Genomic DNA, 20,457 nt, shown 5'->3' on the forward strand with positions numbered 1-20,457 from the left:
GGTTTTGGTTCCAAAAGCAGGCACTTCTGAATTGAGGTTCTGCGTGGATTACAGGGTTCTGAATGCTGTCACCAAGACAGATGCACACCCCGTGCCTCGAACAGATGAGTTGGTAGACACCTTGGGTGCTTCCAAGTACCTCAGCACGTTTGACCTCACTGCGGGCTATTGGCAAATAGCTTTAGCAGAACATGCCAAGAAGAAGACAGCATTTTCCACTCCAGACGGTCTTTACCAGTTCAGGGTAATGGCGTTCGGTTTGAAGAATGCACCTGCCACTTTCCAACGGCTTGTGAATCGTGTGTTGAATGGGTTGGACGAATTCTGCCTTGCATATCTGGATGATATAGCAGTTTTCAGTGCCACCTGGGAAGACCATGTGAAACACCTCGGGATTGTGCTACAGGCTCTTCAGAAAGCACACTTGACCGTAAAGGCCAGCAAATGCCAGATTGGACAAGGATCCGTGGTTTAACTTGGACATGAAGTAGGTGGAGGGAGGATACAGCCTCTATCCAGTAAAGTACAAGCAGTACAAGACTGGCCTACCCCCACTACACAGACCCAAGTGAGAGCATTCTTAGGACTCACGGGGTATTATCGCAATTTCATGGCAGACTACGGTACCATAGCTGCCCCTATGACTGCCCTCACCACTCTGAAGAAACCCAAGAAGGTAACTTGGACCGACGAGTGTGAGAAGGCCTTCAATGGCTTAAAAGACTCCTTGTGCCTGGTCCCTGTACTAAGGGCCCCTGATTATCAAAGACCTTTTATTGTGCAGACAGACGCCTCTGACACTGGGATAGGAGCTGTACTATCGCAAGTAGATGAGAAGGGTAAGGAACACCCTATTGGTTTTATTACTCGCCAGCTTAAGGGCAGAGAGCTCAGATGGTCCACGGTAGAGAAAGAATGTTTCTCTGTTGTGTGGGCCCTACGGAAGCTGAGGCCCTACCTCTATGGGACTCACTTCACTGTGCAAACTGACCATAAGCCCTTAAAGTGGCTGATGAACATGAAGGGAGAGAATCCAAAGTTGCTGAGGTGGTCCATAAGTCTCCAAGGCTTTGACTTCACTATTGAGCATAGGCCAGGTGTCCAACATAGCAATGCTGATGGGTTGTCCAGAATGTTTAACCGACCTGAACAAGAGACTCATCCAGGGGTGGATTAGTTCCCCCTGTCCATAGTCTGGGAAGGGCGAGTGTTAGGAAAGATTTCTTAATTGTAAGTAATTTTCCTTCCATGTGGCAACCCCTAAACTTTTTGCTGTTGTTTTACACCCTGATCTAGACTTTTCGCTCACTTCTGCCGGGAAACGTCGTTTTCCGTAGTTCTTTTTCTCATGTTGCAGCTTTCGCGCAACATGACACGAGAGGGCACTGTAAGCTAAGTTACTGCTCTCTCGGGTCTCTAGTCACTCTACAGGCCCTAGAAACTCTCATTGGATTGCTAACGAACGGTGCAAGTGTATCATGGACGGGACTGGTGGCAGCGATCGTTTCTTGTGTTTTTGAGCTCCTTTTGGTGTTTTAAGCGCGTTTCTCGTGCTTAGCCCAAAACGGTGGCCTGGCTTCCAAAATGGCCAGACCACGAGGTTCTTTGTCCTGCCCGCTGACCGTCTTGCCCCCTTCACCTTCTCCACGTCGAGCCGACCCGGGGCCTTCCTTATTTGGGCATGTACTTTCCCGCGAAACACAGATGCTTTTGCTGGCTTCTACAGGCCTGGTGTGAGCCTCCAGGATGTGGGCTGGTTTGTCTGTTCCCAATACACATCCTGGGTGTGCCAGAGAGTCTAGTGTGTCTTGAATGCCTAGGACCACAGTGGTCCGTGATAGGTCCACGTATGGTGTGAATGTTTTATGAGCAGATCTCCTATTGGGTCCCCTCCATTTTGGGTCGAAGGGAAATCTGGATAAGAGGAGGCTGGAAACACCACTACCATGTCGATCTCCTGAGTTCTCACGAACAAAGGATAAGGAGCCAAGTATCCTGCAACTAAGAGGCTGAACCGAGGAATCGCTGGTGACCCGCTGAAAGACTGCTCCTCTGCACTGCTGCCGCCCTGTGAGACCATTCTGCCTCTGATCGAACGAGAAGGCCTGTACTGGTACTTCGACCCTTTGGAATAGTGGGAACAACTATTCTCGGCATCTTCATCATTTCCTGCAAGTAAGCCTTCGGAAGTGTCCCCGGGCCATCCAGTGGACTGACCAGCCTACCCAGGAGCCTTGCTCTGTCACCGCCGTCAGGCTTCTGCTGTATTTCGAGTCCCCGACACTCTCACACGATTCGTACACTTGGCATTCACAGGTCTGAAGTGAGGAGTGTACATTGGGCTGAAATACACACGGCCACCGCGTTGCCCTGCTGTGGTAACAATCTGTGCAGGTTCGCTACTTTTGGGGCATCCTCATCTCTAACTTCTGCTGCCGTGGAATCTACACGACGCCGAGACGTCCCCTGCTCGTTTCCGAACCTGCCAGCCCTGAAAATGATGCAGAGAAGCCTGGGTCTGCCTGCATCGGGGACCGGTGAGTAGCAAAGCTAGGAACCGGTTGCCCTCCTGCAGTAGCCTGTAGCTTTTCCTTGCTGTATTCAATCTGTTCTCCCTCGTTTGTTCACCTCTCCGAACTGCCTGTTTTCCTTGAAGAGACTCTCCTTGGCCAGTTGGCACCAGCGTGTGCAGGTACTTTTGAGCACAAGGCTCCACTCTTCGTAGGGCTCAGACTTCCTTCTAGTTAGGTGTCCTCTGATGGCGAAATGGGTCTAATGATTATTTGCACTGCCTGTTTTCCTCCCCATCTAGGTGGTTTACATATTTCGTGCTTCTAACGCTTTAGACCCTTTGGTCTTGTATATATATTGTATTGAGTGTGATGTGTTGGTTTACTTGAGTTTTGCCGTGATTCTTTACTATGGTCAATGTTACAGAGGCCTTGTAATAAATGTGTCTATATTTTTAATATAACACCTGCTTGGAGTAATTTGTAAGTGTCCTTGTTGTGTGGGCTCATTGTGGGCTTTCATTGAGACTTAGGGCCTCATTACACGGTAGGCGGTGGACCAAGGTGCTATTAGCACCTTGGTCCATGCCGGTAAAATACCGGCACCGCCTTGGAGGAAAGGGGAATTACCGCCCTATTCCAAGGTTGGTGGGGCGGTAATTCCCCCTTCCCCCATTGCCCTTCCTCATTCCCATTTTTGCCCCATAGGGCATAATGGGAATGGGGAAGGTGCTAATTACGGTACCGCAAATTGCGGTACCGTAATTAGCAACCTGGTCCCTTTGCAAGTTGGTTTTTAACGCCTGCTAAAAAGCAGGCGTTAAAGTACCAACCCGCAAAGGGACCTCGTAGTAAGGCGGTAAGGGTTAACGGTCACCGGTACCATTACCGGTGACCGTTAACCCTTACCGCCTTCCGTGTAATGAGGCCCTTAGTCTTGACCGCCGCCATCGCTACCCTGATTGGTCTGGCTTGTCCAGAGGTTACCCTGTTCAAAGAAACTAGGCTGGCCTTCTGAACCTCTGCCCCTCCCGGACAGAGTTCAGAAATCCGTCTTAACACCCTGGGACTGACTACTGTCTCAAAGGGCATGTAAAGTCACCATTGACTTTACTAGTCTTAAATTGTGAACAGAACCAGTAAAACCATCATATTGTGGAAGTACTGGAAGGGGTTAATATACTTGCCCCTGGGTCTCTTTTCAAGGGGGCACTGTCCAGTCCCTCCTTGTTGAATTTCTGGCTGGTGGCAGTGGTTACCACGATTTTCCCCATTGGTTTTAAACGCACCACTTTTTGGTGCAATTTTAAAGATACTGCTGGTTTATTTATTTAATATTAAATCCCCGGTTGGGTATTTTTGCCAGAACTCGGTCTCAAAATGGCATTTGTGTCCGTCTCTGTAACTGACCAAGGTCGAGCCCTTTGTTCCACTATTTTGGCGGGCTTCTCCACAGAAGCCATCCAAATGGTGGCACTCTGTCTGAGTTCCACAGGAGGGGTGGAGGGGGAATAGGCACCCTGGACTGCGTTGCCTCGGCAACCCAAGTCGCACTCTACTCTGATTGGCCCAGTGGTGAGCCGCCCCGCTCACGACTTAGCATGTGTGATTGACAGCTAGGCTGATGAATGGGGGTTTTTCTGCATAAAAGCAGGGCCTTTGGGACTGGAACTTCAGAAGTCGCCACAAGACCTAAGAATCCGAAGAGGGAAGAAGCTGAGCCATCTGCAAACGACGACACCACCGGTGAAGCCCTGCTGCAACAAACTCACCACTTTCCCAACGACAAGAGGAGATCTTCAACTGAAAGAGTCTTCTTCCTTTGAGCTGGTGGGACCAACCAGTTTGCCCTTTTCGCCTTCCAAAGATGTCTTTTGGTCGAATCGCCCGTACCAAGCACCCCAACTGCCGGAAAGCCAAGCTTCAACACTTTGACCGCGAATAAAAGGAGTGCACCTTTTAATCGAGAACTCTGCGGCTGGTTTCATCCCTGTGCAGTGCAACGACTCCAAGTTTCCTCCTCGATGTGATCCTCTTTTCCCCTGGTCGGAACAATGAACTGCAACCACTGCCAGGAACAACTGCCACCGCTGGAGCTTCCTCTCTCTTTAAGGTACTGAGTCCTGCCTGGCCTCCCTTTCTACAGATTGCTATAGGTGACCCTTAAATCCTTGGCTTTCTACACTGGGTTGGCTCCAGACCTTCTAACTATTCTTCTTGAATAACTCCAACCTCTTTTGAACAATCTGTAAAGACTTTTAGTGCATTTTAAACCGTGTGATCCTGGGCACATTTTGCCTTGCTCCATTTAAAGTGGGCCTGGCCTATGAACTTTGGCTCTACAGTATATCCTGCCTTTCTTCCCTTGCTCTGAACTTCCAAAAGTGTTGGGAACTGTTTTATTTCTATGCTCTGTGTTTTTCTCTCCCTTTAACCAAACTATTGGAGTGCCATCTAAGTTAGGCGCTCACATCTGTCTTAACAAATAGTGGTGTTTTAACTCTGACTTGTCTAATAGTTATTAAGGGAGGTGTGTATACTTTATCTGACTGTGTTTTAAACTGCTTTTGTTTGAGAGGGCTAGTGTATTGCCTAAAGTGTGTTTAAAATAAATAATTATATACTTTTGATACAAAGCTCTGGTCAGTGTTTGTTTGCTCTACTGTGTTTTTAGCCCTATTGTGTATTCTCTATATACTGCCTGACTCTTCTTGAGAGAAGTCTGACTGCTCAGCCTCAGCTACCAGGTAAATCTGGGTGGTGCAGACTACAACCAATTGGGTTTACTGCTTACTCCTGTAGTCTTAATCTTTTTGCAGTGATCCCCAAGGGAACTGCAAAGGATTCTGCCTAACAGTTTGCAATTGTATGCCCCTTGTATCTGTACTGTCTGGGTCTTCAGGGTTGTTACGGCTGATCAAGTGTACATTTGTTGTCAGATATTACATCTTCTAACATTGCACAGGAGCATTACCAGTCTTATTTGTTCTGGATCTGGTAGAATACACTTCTCGTGAGGCACAGTGCTCGATGTTTGGGCTACTTGTTTGCAATTGAGGGCGTTTCCTTGAAAATGTCCCTCAGATTCATGTCCATGTTAAATATTTATTGTATGTCCTTAATTCTATTCAGTTGTGTTAGTGCTGGGTGATGACAACAAGGGTATTCTGTTGGCAGTTTCCGTTTCTGTTCTGCAGCAGATAATCTCCGGGTATTGCCAATGTCACATCACATTTCCTGACACTTTGTCTCTGTAGATGATTGCCTCTCGTCTTCCTGTTGGAGCAAATACCTTGGCATCAGCTGGCCTGACTTTATGCAATAGATTATTTTGTGTGGCTTTAATGGAAACTTGCCCTGTGCAGGTTTTTGTTCCGGTCTGTCTCTTGGCTTCCTGTATACACCTGTTTCAAGGTCCCGTCCCTTCCAGCAGAAGTAGTGGTCTGCAGGAAGTGTATGATCTTCTTGGAGTATTCCATGGTGAAATGAATACTGTGGTGGAAGCCACTTAGAGATTCATGGAACTGTTTAAGGGAAACTTCCCCTTCTCTCCAAATCAAGAGGATGTCACTGATGTAACACATATATTAGTGGTCTCTGGAATGATTATAAAATCGCTCCTCACGTTCTGTCATGAAAAGGTTTGCATACCGATGGCATGAACTCAGAATAATCCAAGACAGCTTTTCATATCTTAGCCATGAAAGGTGTTCTTTAAACATACACCACACTTTTAACATAGAAATGTAATGATGCATATACCGTGTGCGACACTTGCTGAACAAGTGTTCGTAGGCTCTGCAAAATCAGTCGATGACCAGGAAATGGTGCTTTCCTGTTCTGGCAGATTGGACGACCACAAATGTCAGCTAGCAGCCCGTTTGACTTCACAATATTAGGCATTATCTGAGAACAGTCTTTTAACCTCACACAGTTAAGTGTTATATCTACTAAGGATTCAAGAACAGGAAATTGACAGACACGAACAGAAGGATCTTGCACATTCACTAGGTCAAGGCCCATAGGGTAACATGGAAAACACTGGGCAACAAGTCAGAAAGATGTCCCTTGACAACAGACATTCAACTAATAAAGCCTGAAGAAGCATACAATGTGTAATGTTGCAGAACTTCACACATGCCATAGAGTACAGTGAAGGAATTTACTAAACGGGTACAGAGATCTCACTTTAATGTGCAAGAACCCATCTAATGTAGTTTTACATAGGAGTTCTACCTCGAACGAAAACAGTAATACTCTAGCTCCCTCACTGTTCCAAACAGCAGACATGACAAACTCACACATGCAGGGCTGCCATGTTACTTGATAGATATATATACCAGCACAAGGATGAGAAAAGGAGGGAAAGCAGGAAGCCCAGCAGACTTGCCAGTCCATTCAAGCCAGAGGGGCTGGGGAGAAGTACAGAGCAGCATAGGAGCGAGACAGCCAGTCCCAGCAAAGCAGAACTCGTCAAACCAAGAAGGAGCTGTTTCATTTGAAGCCGCTCTAAACGTGACTGACAAGTGGAAGCTTGCTGTATGCATGGAGACTGATGGAGTATAGTATAGTATCGTGTAGCATAGCTTAATAAGAGGTAAAGGTTACCCATGCATTTAAACTAAAACCAACACTTGTTCTATTATTTACATATTCAAACATGCCCTTTGCCCACATGACAATCTTGTTCGTAGGTGTGATGTTATGTTATGTTATATCTGCTTTTGCTTTAAGCTTGTTTAAAGAGAACAAGAACCCTCAGAAGATAGGGGGTCATATTAAATGCATTAACATTATATCTCCTGTGTCAAGTGTATAATTCAGAGTGATGCACCAGAGTGGTATCTCTCACCAAGGGGAGGATTGATTTAAGTGGCACACCCTTGCCATCCCCTAATGGGGACATTTTTTTGTGATGGTTCATGTTTCAAACTCCCAGATGGCACTTCTACCACCGCTTATGCAATTACCACCTTAGACACAGTTATTGAAAGCAGGAGAATTCCTCACAATTCTGCCCAAGCTGCAGAAATAAAGGCTTTGACTAGAGCGTGTGAGATATCCCAGGCACTTGGAGTACATATTTATACTGACAGTCAGTACGCCTTTGGAGTAGCTCACAACTTGGAGAGATTATGGTCTGAGAGGGAATTTTTGAACATCTCGTGGTACTAAAATTCAACATGGGATGTTGTAGTCTTGAAGATTTGAGAGGCTATAACACCTGTGATTGGTGTAATGACAATCACTCACCCTTGAGCAAATACTCTGCTGCCACTGACCATTTATAGTAATGTACCCCATTGACTGCATGGTTGAATGGATGTAAACTAGACCATGCATACTATCATTTTAGACAATGGTTTTATAATTCAGACTGTAAATTAAATTATAAGTGTAAAAATGATCTGCATGCGCATGATTATGCACACAGCACAGGAACTTTGAAAAACAGATTTTTGCAATAATGGTTTGCTTTCACTGGTAAAAAAGGAGAATTATTTAGAAAAAGATTAATTCTCAATTGCAACTTATTTTTCCATTTTATTAATTATACAATCCTAAAATGCTAGGAAAATAAATATGTACAGTGCTTCTGTTTGCTCCATGAGCATCTACACACAATACAGCAGAAGCTGAATGGAAAGAAACCATTTATTTTATCACAATGTGCAGTTTCATTTTTTGATAGGCTTCAGAGAAATACATTCTCTTTTCAGAGGCCCATGGCTTGCAATTAAATCCATGAAGATAAAAATCAAAAGCAGAATTCTGGTTTCTGTGAAGTAACCTGACCTTTGCACTGCCCTCTGCTCTAAACTTGTGCGTAAATGTACACAGGAAAATAAAAAAGCTGTCACATTTACAAGATTTTCATGCATAAAAAAGCCTGGTATAAACCTAATCTGGTGGCCTGGTTGCAACAGCATTGGTCAAATGTCTCTGATGTAGTAACAGGATACCGGATTGAATTGCTGACTTCAGTCCCTACACCCATATGGCTTCTTCCCTGTACGATCCTCCCTGGGATGTAAAATAAGAGCTGTACATGAAGCTTTTTTCACACCGCAGTACATTTGTACAGTCTTTACACCACTGTATGGATCCTCCAATGCTGGTTCAGGGCTGAGCTGAAAGAAAAACCTTTTCATAGGCTCAGTAAACTAGTATGGTTTATCTTCCATGTGGGATTTCAGGTGAAATGTCATGTTTGATGCCGGATTAAAGTGCTTACCAGAGGCTTTTCCCCAGCATGGGCCCTGAGATTCCAACTCAAAGATGGGTGGGTCACTGAAGCGCTTCTTTCATTGTATGCGTTTATGGGGGCTTCTTCCTAGTATCGATCCCCTGATCCAAGGATAGGCTTGAGCTACAAGGGAAGCTTTTCTCACACTATGTTCACTTGTCTGAATCCTCTGATCCGTGTACATATCTGAGCTCTACTGAAGCATTTCCCACACTCTGTACACTGGTATGGTCACTCCCGAGTATGGACCCTCTGATGCTTGACCAGATATGAGCTATTCATGAAGCTTTTCTCACACTGTGTACACTGGTATGGTCGCCTTCAGTATGGCTCATCTGATGCTGGATCAAATCTGAGCTCTGACTGAACCTTTTCTCACACTCTGTAACCAAGTATGGTCGCACTCCAGTATTGATATTCTGATGCAGGATCAGATGTGAGCTCCGAGTGACTTTTTACACACAGGCTGCACACTGAAATGCTTGCTCTCCAGTATGGATCTTCTGATGCTGGTACATATTTGAGTGTTGAGTGAAGCTTTTTTCACACTCTGTACACTGTTATGGTTGCCCCCTAGTATGGATCCTCTGATGCCGGTACAGTTCTGAGCTGTGACTGAAGCTTTTCTCACACTCTGTACACTGGTATGGTCGCTCCCCAGTATGGATCCTCTGATGCCGGTACAGATCTGAGCTCTGACTGAAGCTTTTCTCACACTCTGTACATTGGTATGGTCGCACCCCAGTATGGATCCTCTGATGCCGGTACAGATCTGAGCTCTGACTAAAGCATTTCTCACACTCAGTACACTGGTATGGTCGCTCCCCAGTATGGATCTTCAGATGCAGGATCAGATGTGAGCTCCGAGTGAAGCTTTTCAAACACACTGCACACTGGAATGGTCGCTCTCCAGTATGGCTCTTCTGATGCTGGATCAGTTTTGAGCTCTGAGTGAAGCCTCGATCACACTCTGTGCACTGGTATGGCCGCTCCCCAGTATGGATCTTCTGATGCTGGTACAGATTTGAGCTTTGAGTGAAGCTTTTCTCACACTCTGTACACCGGTATGGTCGCTCCCCAGTATGGCTCTTCTGATGCCGGTACAGCTCTGAGCTCTGACTGAAGCTTTTCTCACACTCTGTACACTGATATGGTCGCTCCCCAGTATGGATCTTCTGATGCCGGTACAGATTTGAGCTTTGAGTGAAGCTTTTCTCACACTCTGTACACTTGTATGGTCGGTCCCCAGTATGGATCTTCTGATGCTGGATCAGATGTGAGCTCCGAGTGAAGCTTTTCACACACGCTGCACACTGGAATGGTCGCTCTCCTGTATGGCTCTTCTGATGGTGGATCAGATCTGAGCTCTGAGTGAAGCATTTCTCACACTCTGTACATTGGTATGGTCTCTCCCCAGTATGGATCTTCTGATGCTGGATCAGATTTGATCTCTGACTGAAGGTTTTTTCACACCCTGTACACTGGTAGGGTCGCTCTCCAGTATGAACCTTCTGATGCCTGCACAGATATGAGCTCCGACTGAAGCTTTTCTTACACTCTGTACACTGGTACGGTCTATCCTCTGTGTGGGATGTATGTTGCCTTCTCAATTCAGCTGCGTGATGAAAGTGCTCATCGCGTTCCATGCACTCGTAGCCCTTCTCCCCAGCATGGACCTTCTGGCGACTTCTCATTCTCTGTTGAAAGAATCAAAGGCCACTTGTATTATTTCATATCATTGTACAAACTAAAAATCAATAGATCTAATGCAGAACTATTAATTCTCGTTTTACAAAGTCCAATCCCCAACAAGTATAATAAAATAAACCTTTCTAAACCTTCACCAAGCAGGAAAGTGAAATGGACATACTTGGAGGAGAATACAGCATTGATTTACATGTAGAATAATGCATAGAGACATTTGTATTTCCTAAAATGTATGTTCCTCAGTTTTGAGATTACATTAGTTAAGGGTGTTAAATTAAAAAGCATTAAAAAAGAAAGAACTTCCTAAGAGGCTACTTGCTAAGGCAAAGGGGCTTATATCATGGCAAAGGAGCATTGCATGTCGGCTGATATTAAAAATGTCCATGTCAAGTGCCGTAAAAGTACTGCTGAAGTTTACAAAAGTACAGAACAAGTGGTAGTTTCATTAAATGGTTGGCGAGAAAATAAAGCACAATCTTGAAACTGCGAATCCCTTTCAATGAAACTGCATCATGATCTGCTTGGAGATTCTCTATTCCATGTTGGATCTTAGACATTCCTTTTCAGTGCCTTTTTTCTCAAACAACCTGATTTCAAAATGCACCCCTGTGTAAGGACTTCACTTGCTTCTAATGCTTCAGCTAAAGTAATCCAGCGTGTGCTGTAGTTACTAAAATGAAGCTCTTTGGGTGGAGGGCTGCATCAGGCTTCATGCCAGATATTGCTGTATTCAGTGTAGGTTCTACTACTTCTCCGATTCGTTCTGAGATATTTTACACATTCAAAGGTATGACATCTTTTATTGAGCTAATGATAATATTGTGCAGAGATGGTAGATGCATTAGCTGTCCAAGTCCCATAGACCTCTTCATCAGATGGTGGTGACATCATAAAATGAACAATAGTGAAAAATAGAGCTGACAGAGCAGACATATGTTTACAAAGAAAAAATAATCTGCCACTTTTGGCTGCCAGAAAAGGAATCAAGACCTGTAATGCCCCCCTCTAATGGCAAAGCAATTCAAATGGGGATAAGAAGCCGACAACACTGACTGTAAAACAGTTCTTAGCTCCAGGGCTGGGAAATTACATTTTAAGCATGGCCACATTATTTGCCCAATGATTTGCACGCAGTGAGTCCAAACAATGCAGCACAGCACAGCGAGGCCAATACGTGGGAACCAGTATAAGAAAGCATTGCTGCTATTGTGGGAATAATGCACGTTATTAAGACACACAGCTTCTCCACACAGTCTCAAGTTGTTCACATTCCATTTCTTCAATCAGCCTCCAGTTTTTCCAAATAAGTTTGTCTGAATCTTTACGGCATCTACACCCAGACAAGTACCTGCAGTAATTGCAATTCCCAAACAGGCCTTGTAACACCACACACAAACAGGGGGTTGAAACTTCCATCTGCTGGTCAGCATTTCCTCTAGCCAATAAAAAAACATTACAAAATCCTACACAGTGCAATGTCCAGTTTTATCCTAGTGGGCCTGATGCTGGACACTGCCTTACTGGCTTGCATCCAAAGTGGAAAAAACGAAAGTAATTTTGAATGATGGAATGCACAATATTATCTGAGTGTACCTCTTGCCCGATGACTCGTACCAACCTTAACATCCAACGTTGCCATTTTGGTGCACTTGTCCGCACTCCTTCGGGGTTATGAAACATTGTAAATGTAACGCTCACCTGATTCCCGTAGAGGCGCCGGTCTTGACTGGGCGTATACCGTATCTTCAAAGGTGATGTGTAACACACGGCTGGCTCTTTGGGCTGGACCTCTGTGCACTGTATGTCTGACTCGAAGGGTAAGATGTTTGCAGATAGAAAATATGGGATTAATGAACTGGGTTATTGAATGTCTCTCTCTTCTTCCCTTTCTCTTCTCCTGTAGAACCCCAAAGGTTAACGCTCTCACCTTAGGTAAGTGAACGCCGTGCTCTCCTTCTGCCTTGGGGCAGGGTGCTGTAACCAGTTTCTTCACTGGATAAGGGGAGCAGGCCTCTTGACTTCAGAGGACTGCTGTCCGTCGTTTACTGCACGAACGGTAAGTTTCGAGTAATTCTAATGTCTTTAAAAGTCTTTAGTAATGATGTCTCTTGTTTTGCAGGGTTCCGGTGATGGCGGATGACGGGCTGAAGTGAGTTGAAGATGGAGCCCGTGTGATGAATAGAAGCGCCTGGAAGCACGTAAGTAAGCGCTTGTTGCCTGCTTCACGATGCGCTCTAACTGTCTTTTTATTTTGCAAGTACAAGTTCGGAGCGGCTGCAGGGTGCCGGAATACCCACTGGGTTAGATGTGGAAAGGAGTAATGGCACGTGAGTATTAAAGTTCCCCAATGTCTTTAAACGCACCTTGTTTTGTCTTTCAGATGCGGGATGCAGCGCCGAAGGCCTCCGGAGCGTGCGAAGAGTTGGTAAGCTTTTGTCTTTCAGATGCCGGAATGCAGTGCGAAGACCTCCGGAGCGCACGAAGAGTAGGTAAGCCTTTGTCTTTCAGATGCCGGAATGCAGCGCGAGGCGTTGGTGACAGCCGATGGACCAGGTAAGTGAAGCGCTGTCACTGAAGACCGTAATGCTAACCTGTTCTTTCTTGTCTTTATAGGTGTTGCTGAAGACTGGATTCAGGATGGTAAGCCTTTTTCCTTAGGCCCAGGATCAGATGCAGAAGACACGATGAGCGTTCTGCTGCAGAGGATGCAGAATAACGCAAAGCAAGATTCATCCATCGGGTGTGGTTTAAATAGCCTCCTGTAGTGCTGAGGTGTCTCCTTCCACAGCCACGCCTAGGTAAGAAAAGAGTTCCTGCTTTCCAGAAGAGTTCCAGTGTTCTGAACCTAGGGAGTGGCTCAAGCCCCACCCAACAGGAAAAGTAGTTCCAAACAGAAGGGGATCAGAGGCTCAACTGGCAGGCAAGTAAGCAGCATGGTCTGCTGCAGGTAAGTCCACCCAAGCATTATGAGCCCGGCGCTTCCAGCGCTGGGACTGGGCATATTTATGAGCCTGGTGCCACTGGCGCCAGGACTGGGTCCAAAAGGTCCCAATTGGGACTGGTTGGCACTCGGAACCTGGGTTATGGATCTGCTTCCAAGGGAGTTGGGAAAACCCTGACCTTTTGGAAGCAGAGATCATGACAGTACCCCCCCTCAAGGCCCCTCCCAAACCGGGCTTCTCCGGGGGTTTTGGCTTGTCAGGAAATGTTCGGTGAAATCTTTTGATTAGGCGAGGAGCGTGGACATATTCAGCAGGTTCCCAGGATCTCTCTTGGGGGCCGTAGCTTTTCCAGTCAATTAGGTAAAATAGTTTAGATTTGGAGATCTTGGAGTCCAGAATGCTTTTGACTTCAAACTCGAGTTCTCCATCAACTAGGATGGGTTTTGGAGATTTAGTTAGTCGGGTTTGAGGTTGCACGGGTTTTAATAGAGAGACGTGGAAGACCGGATGTATCTTCATGTGCGGGGGCAAGTCCAACTTGACCGCTACTGGGTTTACTATGGTAGTGATGGAATAGGGACCAAGGTATCTTGGGTTGAATGTGCGTGGCCCTTTTAGAGGTAGATATTTGGTGGATAACCAGACTTGATCCCCTACTTGATATTGAGGGGCTTCCTTCCGATGTTGATCCGCTCCTTTCTTGTATTGTTCTTTAGCCCTTTGAAGGTGAGAAACAGCTTCCTTAAAGGCTTGGGTGATTGTAGAATGCAGGTAGTCTACTGCTGGTGTTTCAAGATCTTGGAGGGGATCCAACTCCGAGGTTCGATGGTGACTGCCGTATAAAAGAAAAAACAGGGTTTTCCCAGTTCCCGAATGGACAGAGTTATTGTAGGCATATTGGGCTATCCAAAGGATGTCTTTCCAAGTTTTTTCAGTTTGTTGCAGCATGCAGCGTAAATACTGTTCCAGAGTTTGATTGGTCCTCTCGGTTTGTCCTTCGGTCTGAGGGTGGTGACTGGTCGATAGTCTCACATCAATTTGAGCCGACCGACAGCAACTTCGCCAAAAATGAGAAATAAATTGACTACCTCGATCCGAAATTAGAACCGTAGGAAAACCGTGCAGTCGGACGATGTTTTCGAGAAATTCTCAGGCCAGAGTTGCTGCTGTTGGCAAGCCTTTGAGCGGAATGAAATGCGCCATCTTGGAGAATAAGTCCACGATTACTAGAATCGTATTGTATCCGGAGCATGGAGGTAGAACGGTGATGAAGTCCATAGAAAGCGTATGCCAAGGGCGAGGTGGGATGTCAATAGGGCGTAAGAGGCCTGCTGGTCTTTCCTTTTGACTCTTGTTTTGGGCGCATACTCCACAGGACATTATAAAGTCTCTGATATCTTTTTTCCAAGACGGCCACCAGAAGTAGCGCTTGATCTTTTCTGAGGTCTTGGCCATACCGGGATGTCCTTCCATTAAAGAATCGTGATAACAAGAGATTACTTTTTTCTGTAAATCTGTGCTGGGCAGGTATAATCGTTCTTGGAAATACAATAAGTTGTCCTTTACTGCAAAGTCCTTTCCCTGCAGATGCCAATTCTGTATGTCTGCTGGAGTTCCAAGTTGCCTGGCTTTATCCTTAACTTCCTCTATGGATTGTGTGGTGATTACACCCAGAATTCTTTGTTCGGGAATGATTGGTACAGGTTTAGGGTTGATCAAGTGTTCTTCCACTCCCATCCGAGAAAGGGCATCAGCTTTACCATTTTTTGTACCAGGTCGATAGGTAATTATGAAGTCAAACTCGGCAAAGAATAATGCCCAACAGAGTTGTCTAGAGGATTGGGCTTTTGCGGTTTTCAAATATTGCACGTTTCGGTGATCCGTAATCACATTAACGGTGTGTCGGGCCCCCAGCAGATAATGCCGCCAAGCCTTAAAGGCAGACTTGAAAGCCAGAAGTTCCTTGTCAGTAATCGTGTAATTGATTTCAGGAGGCGAGAATTTGCGGGACCAAAATGCCACGGGATGCAACTGATTGGTTACCGGGTCCTTTTGTGATAGAACTGCCCCCATGGCAAGACTTGAAGCATCAGTTTCCACGATGTAGGGGAGTTCGGGGTGAGGGTGTTTTAAGATTGGTGCAGAGATAAATTTAGTCTTCAAATCCTGGAAAGCTTGTTCCGCCTCGGTAGACCATTCAAAACGTTTGTTTTTCTTTAACAAGGCAGTGATGGACTGGACTATTCGAGAAAATTCGGGGATAAACCTGTGGTAAAAGTTAGCGAAGCCTAACATGCTTTGCACACCTTTTACGGAGGATGGTGATGGCCATTTGAGAACTGCATCGACCTTCTTTGAATCCATACGCACTCCGCTAGGTCATAATATGAATCCCAAGTATTCAACTTCAGTCACGTTGAAAACACATTTTTCCAACTTAGCGAAAAGTTTGTGTTGACGCAATCTTTCGAGGACCATTTTCACGTGTTTCCGATGTTCAGACTCCGATGAAGAATAAACGAGGATGTCGTCAATGTAAACAACAACACACACATCTATGAGCTCTTTGAGGACATCGTTCATAAAATATTGAAAGGCGGCCGGGGCATTGCAAAGTCCGAAGGGCATGACCTGATATTCAAATAGCCCATATTTGGTGCGGAAGGCCGTCTTCCATTCATCGCCCTCTTTTACTCGTACCAAGTGGTAGGCTCCTCTAAGATCCAGCTTTGTATATATGCATGCCTTTCTGACTTGGTCCAGGAGTTCAGGGATCAAAGGTAACGGATATCTATTCTTGACGGTGATCTGGTTCAGGGAGCGATAATCTATACAAGTTCTAAGGTCTCCTTCCTTTTTTGGAACGAAGAACAAAGCTGAAGAAGCAGGGGACTTGGAAGGACGAATAAACCCATTTGCCAGGTATTGATCCAGGTATTGTCGAAGGTGAAGGTTCTCAGGCTCGGTGAGGGCATAAATTCTACTACAAGGAGGAGTAGATCCAGGTATCAGGTCTATCTGGCAGTCATAAGACCTATGAGGAGGTAGAGAGTTAGCCTGATCCTTCCGGAAAACATCTTGGTATTATAGGTATTCGGGAGGTAACTGGGGAGTCTCTGAAGAAATTGCTGCCAGTGCAACACCAGGTGGAGGGTGACAAGTAGAGACACATTCTGGAAACTGGACCGTTCTTGCTCACCAATCGATCAGAGGATTGTGTTTCTCTAACCAAGGTATTCCTAGAATAATCTGAAACTGAGGAGCCTTGATCACATCGAACACGATCTTCTCATGGTGTCCATCTTGACTTACTAGCGTCACTTCTTGAGTGGTATGCGTTACTGGTCCGGAGGCTATCTCCGTTCCATCCACCGTAGTAATGACGTCCTTTACAGCCTTGGGACAAAGAGTTAGATTCATCCTCAAAACCATTTCATGATCCACATAATTGCCGATGTCACCGCTGTCGACGTAAGCTTCAATTGCATGTAATCGATCCGGATTATCAGGGCTAATGAGTACCATAGGTATCACGAAATGCGAGGTCACGGAACTGGTTTTCACGCTCGGCAAGAGGACCTCTATTCTTGTCGGGCGAGGTCGTTTCCCTGCTCAGAGTTTGTAACTTTGGTAACTGCAGCTCCTACTGCCTTCTTGGCAGGTTTCACCGGACAGTCTCGAAGAAAGTGCCCTGAGTTTCCGCAATAGAGGCATAATTGCAACTGTTTTCTCCTTTCCCGCTCCTTTTGTGTTAGAGGACCTTTCAGGCCCCCTATTTGCATGGGTTCCCCGGAGTCTACTCCTTTGGAAGGAGTTGGCGGTTTGGAAAATACTCGAGCATCAAACTTGGAACGATCGGCCTTCCTGTTCTGCAGTCTGTGATCTATTTGAACGACTAAGTCTATATAGTCCGAACAATCTTGTGGGGGATTCACTCCTTGGGCTAACACATCTTTGAGCTCTCCACGTAGACCTCTATAAAACAGCGTAATCCTTTTGTCCTCAGGCCATTGAGTTTCCACTATCAGTCTGTTGAAAGACGCAATATAAGCCAAAAGGTCTTGATTACCTTGTCGCAACGAAAGAAGCTCATTGTCCAAGGCCTGCCCCTGTGAATGTCTTGCGAACAGTTTTTCCATACTGAGCTGAAAAGCTTGAAAATCATGGAGGACCGGATCATCTTGATTTACTAGAGGGATCGACCAGTCTGCCGCATTGCCACTAAGGTACGAAAGCACGAAAGCTACTTTAGCTTGGTCAGTTGGAAAGGCTGCTGGCCGGCATAAGAAATGCAACCGGCACTGATTGATAAATACTGCAAACCTCTTTGGGTCACCAGAAAATCGTTCGGGCGGAGCCAGAGGTACATTCCCAGGTAGGTTGATCTGCACTGGATTCATAGAGGATGTAGAAGGAAGATTTCCCCCAGATGCGGGTAACGGGGTCTGTCCGGCTTGTGACTGTAGCAATTGTCTAGCGAGATCATCTGTTCGCTCCTTGGAAATAATCAGTTCCCTTCTTAGAGCGTTCGTTTCCTGACGGGCTGCATGCACTTCTGCCCTTAGTTCCCCAAGTAACTGGGCTAGCTGGTCGGTATCCGAGGTTTCCATAGCGCCTGGACGGGAGTTTTGCGGTAGGCTTTGCGTTCTGTAACGCTCACCTGATTCCCGTAGAGGCGCCGGTCTTGACTGGGCGTATACCGTTTCTTCAAAGGTAATGTGTAACACACGGCTGGCTCTTTGGGCTGGACCTCTGTGCACTGTATGTCTGACTCGAAGGGTAAGATGTCTGCGGATAGAAAATATGGGATTAATGAACTGGGTTATTGAATGTCTCTCTCTTCTTCCCTTTCTCTTCTCCTGTAGAACCCCAAAGGTTAACGCTCTCACCTTAGGTAAGTGAACGCCGTGCTCTCCATCTGCCTCGGGGAAGGGTGCTGTAACCAGTTTCTTCACTGGATAAGGGGAGCAGGCCTCTTGACTTCGAGGACTGCTGTCCGTCGTTTACTGCACGAACGGTAAGTTTCGAGTAATTCTAATGTCTTTAAAAGTCTTTAGTAATGATGTCTCTTGTTTTGCAGGGTTCCGGCGATGGCGGATGACGGGCTGAAGTGAGTTGAAGATGGAGCCCGTGTGATGAATAGAAGCGCCTGGAAGCACGTAAGTAAGCCCTTGTTGCCTGCTTCACGATGCGCTCTAACTGTCTTTTTATTTTGCAGGTACAAGTTCGGAGCGGCTGCAGGGTGCTGGAATACCCACTGGGTTAGATGTGGAAAGGAGTAATGGCACGTGAGTATTAAAGTTCCCCAATGTCTTTAAACGCACCTTGTTTTGTCTTTCAGATGCGGGATGCAGCGCCGAAGGCCTCCGGAGCGTGCGAAGAGTTGGTAAGCTTTTGTCTTTCAGATGCCGGAATGCAGTGCGAAGACCTCCGGAGCGCACGAAGAGTAGGTAAGCCTTTGTCTTTCAGATGCCGGAATGCAGCGCGAGGCGTTGGTGACAGCCGATGGACCAGGTAAGTGAAGCGCTGTCACTGAAGACCGTAATGCTAACCTGTTCTTTCTTGTCTTTATAGGTGTTGCTGAAGACTGGATTCAGAATGGTAAGCCTTTTTCCTTAGGCCCAGGATCAGATGCAGAAGACACGATGAGCATTCTGCTGCAGAGGATGCAGAATAACGCAAAGCAAGATTCATCCATCGGGTGTGGTTTAAATAGCCTCCTGTAGTGCTTAGGTGTCTCCTTCCACAGCCACGCCTAGGTAAGAAAAGAGTTCCTGCTTTCCAGAAGAGTTCCAGTGTTCTGAACCTAGGGAGTGGCTCCTGCCCCACCCAACAGGAAAAGTAGTTCCAAACAGAAGAGGATCAGAGGCTCAACTGGCAGGCAAGTAAGCAGCATGGTCTGCTGCAGGTAAGTCCACCCAAGCATTATGAGCCCGGCGCTTCCAGCGCTGGGACTGGGCATATTTATGAGCCTGGTGCCACTGGCGCCAGCACTGGGTCCAAAAGGTCCCAATTGGGACTGGTTGGCACTCGGAACCTGGGTTATGGATCTGCTTCCAAGGGAGTTGGGAAAACCCTGACCTTTTGGAAGCAGAGATCATGACAGTACCCCCCCTCAAGGCCCCTTCCAAACCGGGCTTCTCCGGGGGTTTTGGCTTGTCAGGAAATGTTCGGTGAAATCTTTTGATTAGGCGAGGAGCGTGGACATATTCAGCAGGTTCCCAGGATCTCTCTTGGGGGCCGTAGCCTTTCCAGTCAATTAGGTAGAATAGTTTAGATTTGGAGATCTTGGAGTCCAGAATGCTTTTAACTTAAAACTCGAGTTCTCCATCAACTAGGATAGGTTTTGGAGATTTGGTTAGTCGGGTTTGAGGTTGCACAGGTTTTAATAGAGAGACGTGGAAGACCGGATGTATCTTCATGTGCGGGGGCAAGTCCAACTTGACCGCTACTGGGTTTACTATGGTAGTGATGGAATAGGGACCAAGGTATCTAGGGTTGAATGTGCGTGGCCCTTTTAGAGGTAGATATTTGGTGTATAACCAGACTTGATCCCCTACTTGATATTGAGGGGCTTCCTTCCGATGTTGATCTGCTCCTTTCTTGTATTGTTCTTTAGCCCTTTGAAGGTGAGAAACAGCTTCCTTAAAGGCTTGGGTGATTGTAGAATGCAGGTAGTCTACTGCTGGTGTTTCAAGATCTTGGAGGGGATCCAACTCCGAGGTTCGAGGGTGACTGCCGTACAAAAGAAAAAACGGGGTTTTCCCAGTTCCCGAATGGACAGAGTTATTGTAGGCGTATTCGGCTATCCAAAGGATGTCTTTCCAAGATTTTTCAGTTTGTTGCAGCATGCAGCGTAAATACTGTTCCAGAGTTTGATTGGTCCTCTCGGTTTGTCCGTCGGTCTGAGGGTGGTGACTGGTCGATAGTCTCACATCAATTTGAGCAGACCGACAGCAACTTCGCCAAAAATGAGAAATAAATTGACTACCTCGATCCGAAATTAGAACCGAAGGAAAACCGTGCAGTCGGACGATGTTTTCGAGAAATT

At 46.2% G+C, this 20,457-nt stretch overlaps 1 pseudogene; it reads right to left on the minus strand.

The window, feature by feature from the left end:
• LOC138487545 (zinc finger protein 271-like) overlaps window positions 1–20,457 on the minus strand; it is a 75,505-nt pseudogene that overhangs the window by 39,129 nt on the left and 15,919 nt on the right.

The sequence above is a fragment of the Ambystoma mexicanum genome, chromosome 9, assembly GCF_040938575.1.
Source record: "Ambystoma mexicanum isolate Mex_15411 chromosome 9, UKY_AmexF1_1, whole genome shotgun sequence".
NCBI classification, from domain to species: domain Eukaryota; kingdom Metazoa; phylum Chordata; class Amphibia; order Caudata; family Ambystomatidae; genus Ambystoma; species Ambystoma mexicanum.